Source organism: Octodon degus, unplaced genomic scaffold (genome assembly GCF_000260255.1).
Source record: "Octodon degus isolate 3935 unplaced genomic scaffold, OctDeg1.0 scaffold00158, whole genome shotgun sequence".
Lineage (NCBI taxonomy): Eukaryota > Metazoa > Chordata > Mammalia > Rodentia > Octodontidae > Octodon > Octodon degus.
Window position 1 is genome coordinate 3,760,276 of NW_004524734.1, and position 6,983 is coordinate 3,767,258.

The 6,983-nt window shown below is 48.2% G+C and overlaps 1 pseudogene; it reads left to right on the forward strand.

Moving 5' to 3' along the window:
- Nucleotides 1–4,182: 4,182 nt before the first annotated feature.
- On the forward strand, nucleotides 4,183–4,588 carry LOC101591985 (annotated as a pseudogene).
- The last annotated feature ends 2,395 nt before the right edge of the window (nucleotides 4,589–6,983 follow it).

Genomic DNA, 6,983 nt, shown 5'->3' on the forward strand with positions numbered 1-6,983 from the left:
CACACACACACACACACACACACACACACAATAAATAAATATTTTTTAAAAATAAATAAAATAAATATATTCTTCTCTTAACCTCCATTTGTTCCTAAAATTCATTCTTCAGGTTTAGAGAACAGATACTCGTCCTCCCAGGTACCTTCCAGGTGGGCTGTTTCATTCCCCTGTGTCACTTGGACCCCCCATTCCCTGCAGCTGTAAGCATTAAGTCTCGGTCCTCTGCACATGGCCTACTGGCAGGGTTTCTCCCTAGCCTAGGCGCCAGTCCATCGCTCTCGCGGAGCTGCCACTGCTAGGCGGCCCGAGCCCGCCCCGCAGGCCTGGGCAGGCGGCCGGAAGAGGAGCGCTGCTGAGGGTGGGGGAGAGCTCCTCTGCCGCGGCTTTGTGCTAGCAGCTCACCAGAGCAGGCTACGGGGTGGGGCGAGCGAGGATCCGGGACCCCAGTGATCCCAGGGCCCGCGGAGCTCGAAACATCCGCCGCGAGGGGACGGTTTGCTTCCTCATTTCTCTTCTTGAGAATTAGCATTTGCAAAGCAGCAAGCGATGAGAACACGTGAAGACAGCCTCCCTCCTCCCAGCCTGTCACTTGCTCAACTCCTGCAAGGTCATCAGGAGATGGCAACGGCAAGCGCGGAGCTGTTGTGCAACTGTGACCTCGCGGTCCGCTGGAAAAGAGGAAGCAGAGCCGGTGGGGTGAGGTCGTGCTGGGGCGAGAGGATCAGAAACTCCGAGAACCCTCGCGGCCTCGTGGAAGGCAGGGGCTTCCCAGCAAGCAGGGATCCTCTGCGGCAGTGCAGACCTGTTGGGGGGAAGCCTAACTACTTTCAATACATCCCTCAGGGACTTCCGGAGCAAGCAGGCCTGCGTCAAAGCGGAAACACCGGAGCCTGCTCCCTTCCCCCACTCCAGGGCAGGCTGTATCGGATCCGCTGGCTCAGGTGTCGGCGTCCTCCTGACCCAGAAATAGGAACTTGGCTCTTTCTTAGCTGCCTAGTGGGTCTCCACGAACGCTGGTTTGTTGAACTTGTGTGGCCTGGCAGCGGGCATGGCATGAGCAGTTTTGAGAGATGCCACAGGCCAAGTGATTCTCTTGAATCCTCACAATATCCCTTCTGGATGACAAGTCTCTGACAAATGAAAAAAATGACAGAAATTATCGTGACTCGCAGTTAGTAAGTGATCATCCCAGGACATGAAGCCAGGTGAAGGATTCCCTCCGTCCTTTCTGCTGCATTATTTTGGCAGAGACATAGAAGCAAGGTTTCCAGGCCCCCTTTCTTTCCTTTTCCTTTTTTTTTTTTTTTTTTTTTAAAGCAGAACCCCGGATTGAACACAGGCCCTCGTGCTTGCCAAGCAAGTGCTTATTCCACTGAGCCATCTCCCTGGCTACCAAGGCCCTCTTTCTGCAAAAGTGGAAGCCCGGGTCGTCAACCTGGGTGGTTGGCGCCCTTGCGGTATAACTGAGGCACGGGGTACACATAGAGCGCAGGTTCCAAGGAATTTTGCTTTGGCATAGGCTAAAATATGGCACAGTGGTAGAGTAATAGTGTGAGGCCATAAAGTGCTAACTGTGGGTGCTAAAAACTGCTAAGCCATAAACCATAGGAAATTCATCCACCTTTGTCTAGCACTAGCCTTTCCTCCACCTTTTCATTTCTTATATTTCTTTTTCATTTTGAAAAAGATCCTATTTGTTCATGAAATCTGTTCATGAACTTGTTCATGAAATTATTAGGTACCCTTTTTATGTCTGGGCAGCACAGAGCAAAAGCCAGCCTCTGCTCTCTTGCAGCTGAATTTCTAGCAGGGAGACTAGGAAGCAAGCAAGTGCATCTAGTGAGGTGATACACATACAGGTGTCAGCTGGGCTTGGTGTGAGAGAAAAGGAAAGCAGGGACAACGGAGAGAAAGGGCTGGGGGGCCGCTCAGTGTGTAGGCTCATGAGGAAAGGGCTTCAGATAAGGTGGGATGGAGCTGCCTCCGACGAAAGAGACGAGAGGCTATAGCACCCCAGGCAGAGGGTCAGAAAGAGGTAAGGCCCTGAGGAGATGTGGCCTTGGTGTGCTGGTGGGATAGCAAGGAGGCCAGTGTGGCTGGAGAGAGTAGGGCAGGAGAAGAGCAGAGAAGGGACCTCAGGAGCCATTGTGTGGGCCCAGAAGTTGGTGCAGAGACCTGGGCCCCACTCTATTGAGACAAGAAGCCACTTGTCTCAAGAGGGCTGAGTGGGTGATACCATGACCAGATCTCCTGTTGGAGAGCAGTGTGTAAGGGTGAGGTTGCCCTAAGAGGCCAGTGCAGCAGGGTAGATAGTGATTGGTAAAGCCATGGTTTGGGCCAGGGTGATGGTGAACTCCAGATATGTAGGGAAGGGTTTGTTGACAGACTGGATGTGGCTGTTATGTATGTTGAATTGTGTCCCCCCCCCCATATATGTATCAAAGTCCTAACAGCACCAAAGAGTACAAGTATATTTGGAGATAGGATCTTTAAAGAGGTTATTAAAGTTAAATGAATTGGAGGAGACCACTCAAGGTGGACCCCGTGCGATCCCCAGCTCAGCCCGAGAATAGGAGAGAACTGAGAAGTGTCCTCTGCATTTTCAGGTGCTCGTGGCCAAGTGAGAGGGAGCCCTGCTAGCGGCCAGCCTTGTCCTTCCTGGGGTTCCCAAGTGCAACAGTTGGGTGCTATGACATGTTCAGAAACTACAGACTAAGCACCTGCTTAGGCAAGCTCAGGGATCAGGGTCCGATCCCCGGCACTACAAGCTGTGCCAGCCCCTGTGCCCAGGCATGCTGAGCCACCAAGACCGGGTGAGGTGGTGCATGCTATAATCCCAGTGCTGGGGAAGCTCAAACAGGAGGATCACTACAAGTCTGAGCTGCGTAGTGAGACCCTGTGCCAAATACATTTAAAAGATGATTTTAAAAAGCCAGTCCCTCTCTCTGCTGGGTTGGCTCTAAGCAACCTTTCTTCTTCTTCTTCATTATGCTTTTCTGTGCTTTCTAATTTTTCTATGATATACACACACTGCTTATGTCATGAAAACCTGGTATTATCATATAGGCTGCATTTAATGTCCTGATAATGTATTTTGAGGAGAGACACATGCCTGTGTAGGTCTGGAAGGATGTGACTCCCAGCAACTCTAAAATGGCTGGGACACTGTGTGGCCTTGTGACAAGGGACCACTGTTTCTTAAAAGCTACAGATGCTGGACAGACCCTTGTGCTCTCTAAAAGTGCTCTGAAGTATGGGTCGGTTTTCCCAGCCAGGCCAGAGTGTACTGCTCCTTTGCAGGTTGATGGTAAGATGACACTCAGGGTCTCTGCCATGGACCCTGCAAAGGCAGCTGCTGCTGGCAAGCATCAGCAGCTGGGTTCTTTGTGAACTGGAGTTCATATGGCCACAGATCTGACGGATCTTAAGTTTATCCTAAATCACTGTGGCACTTGAGAAACGGGGTGCACTCTGGAGGGTCCAAATTTCTGGAGAGCTGAAGCTTCTTCAGATTACTTTCATTGAATCTGTGTGGAAGTTCCTCCAAAAACTAAAATTAGAGTTAGCGGATCAGCCAGCTTCTGCCGCTCCTTGGCATATACCTGGAAGAATTACATTCAGCATGCAGCGTTAACTGCACACCCACGTTTACTATGACCCAAGTTGAAATAGCTAAGATATGGAGCCAGGCTTAGTGTCCAATGACAGATGAATGGATACAGAAAATATGGCATATATACCCAGTGGAGTGGTATTTGGCCAGAAATGAAGAATAAAATGTCATTTGCAGGAACATGAATTGGACGGAAGGCTAGTCATGTTAAACAAAACAAGCCAAACTCGCAAGGACAAATATTGCACTGTTTCTCATAATATACAGAATCTTTAAAAATGTCAAGAAAGTAGAAGGGGAACTATTGTTAGAAAAGCAGAAGGGGCCGGGGAGATGGCTCAGTGGAATAAGCGCTTCCCTGGCAAGCGCAAGGGCCTGAGTTCAATCCCCGGTTCCACCAAAAAAAAAAAAAAAAGAAAGAAAAGTGGAAGAGAGTAGAGGGGTGGGCATAAGGGAGGGTGATCACTGGATATGATCAAGATGTGTTACACGTATGCATGAAAAGGCCACGTGGAAACTCATTTAATAAGCACTAATAGAATATATTTTAAAATTACTCTGCAAGGATGGCATCAGCGAAGGTGAAGCAGGACACGCCCCCGCCAAGGGGCTATGGCCCCGAGGACCGTCCGGCTACAGCATGTTCGCTGTGGGCCTCGGAACCTTGCACTACGGGTACTGGAGCATGATGAAGTGGAATCGCAAGCGCAGGCGCCTGCAGATCGAGGAAATGGAGGCCCGCGTCGCGACGATGCCGCCTTCCAGGCCCAGCCGGGCCGCAGGGTCCTGCTGATGATACGCGAGAACCTGGAGGAAGAGGCCGTAATCATGAAGGATGTGCCAGGCTGGAGGGTGGGCGAGTCCACGTCCCACGCCACGCGCTGGGTGCCCCCAGGCCTCGGTGAGCTGTATGTGCTCTGCACACCGGAGATTTTCAACGCCAGCTACGGCTTTGTGTGGTTCTCGTTGTAGGTCACCTGCACAGGGGATAAACACACATGCCCACCCCCCCACTTCCCAAAAAAATAATTAAAATAAAATTACTTTCATTATCTGAACTCATATTTAAGAAAGTCAGTCTAGAGCCGCCTGCTTTTCATCCTTATTGAACCCTCAGTAGTGAGCTTCTGTCCTGTGAAGCGACACATGCCTGTCATCTCAGCACTCTGGGAGGCCGAGGCAGGAGGACTGCCTACGGGGCAATTTAACAGTTTATCTAGAGGAACATTTCTCCACTGTTGGTGGAAGTAATTGATGCAACTAATAGGAAAATAAATCATTGATGCAAGTAATAGGAAAATAAATCAGCATGCAGATTCCTGAAAAAACGGAAACTAAAGGTTGCATTTATCTTCCTGATAGAGTAAAAAGCATCACACCACAGTGATCCGAGCATACCAATGTTTACAGCAGCACAGCTTGTAATAGCTAAATCTCTGAAACAGCCAGATGTCTATCACTGGATGAATGGATAAAGAAAACATGGTTTTTGTATCCAATGGAGTACTACTCTGCCATAAGGAAGGATAAAGTATGTGGATGGTGTTATGGTTTGTGCCCAGGTGTCCCCCCAAAGCCTCAGGCAGACATAGGGCCCTTCTGGAGTTTGTGATTGATTATTGTGGGTGTGGGTGCTGCATCTGCCCTGGGGCAGGTGATTTGCATTGCAATGTAAGGAGGGGAGAGAGGCTGGCTAGCTGCTGGAGCTGCTCCTCCTGCCTTTGCTCTTTGCCACCATGAATGGTGGCCTTCTGTGCCATCTGCCACTCTGCCTTGGGGCCAGCTGAGTATAGAGTGAAACCTCCATAAGCTGTGAGCTAAATAAACCTTTCCTTCCTTCATTTTGTGGGTTGGTTACTTGTCCCAGCAACAAGAGAAGAGTAACTGAGACAGATGGACCTTAAGACCATAGTTTTAGTGAAATAAATTGGACACACAGGTTTAAATACCACATTGTTTCTCTTGGGTAAGAAACTGAAAGTACAAGTAATGACCAAAACAGATGGTAGATACTGGGAAAGAGGAAGAAAAGGTTCAAATGGAAAGAGGAATAAGATGGGGAGGGAAAAGGAAGAAAAAGAATAGAAGAAAAAATGGAAACAAAGCTTTTGTAAAGAAGGAGGGAGGTTGGGGAGATAGCTCAGTAGAATAAGTGCTTTCCTGGCAAGTGTAAGGGCCTGAATTCGATCCCTGGTTCTGAAAAAAAAAAAAAAAAAAGGAGGGATAGAAGGGTTGAAGGGACTGGAGGGGGATGGGAAAAAAAGAGAATCAAGACATATCATGTATAGGTACAAGTTCTTTATGATGAATATGTTCTAATAAATTAATCTAAAGTGTACCAATAAAATTAATTTAAAAAATAAAATTCACATAGAAAAAAAAAAAGAAAGAAAGCCATCTTATTTTTTCTGTCAAAAAGAAAGAAAGAAAAGAAAAAAGAAAACAAGGGCTGGGAAGGTAGCTCAGTGGAATAAGTGCCTGCATAGCAAGCGCAGGGTCCTGAGTTTAATCCCCGGTACAGAAAAAAGAGAAAGAAAGAGAAAGAAAGAAAGAAAGAAAGAAAGAAAGAAAGAAAGAAAGAAAGAAAGAAAGAAAGAAAGAAAGGAAGGAAGGAAGGGAGGCCAGCTCCAGTGGACAATTGAATGAACTGACAGTAGTGGGGGGGGGGGCGTTGGGCTGAGTGTTCTCTGAATCAAAGAGGGACAATCAGAGAATCTCAGCCTGAAGGGAAGTCACCTCTAAGCCGACATCCAACACTGTGTTGACAAATGGGGTGAGTGCACTAGGTTGGGAAGGTGGCCCGGGCCCTGTTGCTGGCCACCCACCGCTGGAGCTGTTTCCTCATGGGAAAATGAGGCAGAAACTCAGTTCCAAAAGCACCTGCCACCTCGCAGATTGCAGAGCAGTCAGTCTGGGCCCTTGGATCAGTGAGTCAGACGGGGTTAGGAGGAGAATAATATTTTCACATCAAGCAGGAGGGAAAAGACAATTAAGAAACCCACTTAAGGGAGGGCTCAAGTGTCAGCTGCATGTGGAGGACATACTCCTTAGGAGGGATGGGGTGACTCACAGCCGGCTGGAACCCGATGACACAGCTATCCAATTTCTTCCCTCTGATTCTAGGCATTATATTAACTTGGTAGCCGAGGGAAAGACCTGCGATCCCAGACTCCATTAACAATTGCGTCCTGGCATTTTTCTGTGCGAGCAAAATTAGATGGCATGTAAGAAATGACAATGAAGTAATAGAACATAGCCTTCAGATGCGAAGGGACAGCATCCTTCATACTCTCCCCGGTGAGCCAGCATTCTCCTGCTGAGTTGCTTAGCCTTTTTTTTTTTTTTAAATTTTATTTATTTATTTATT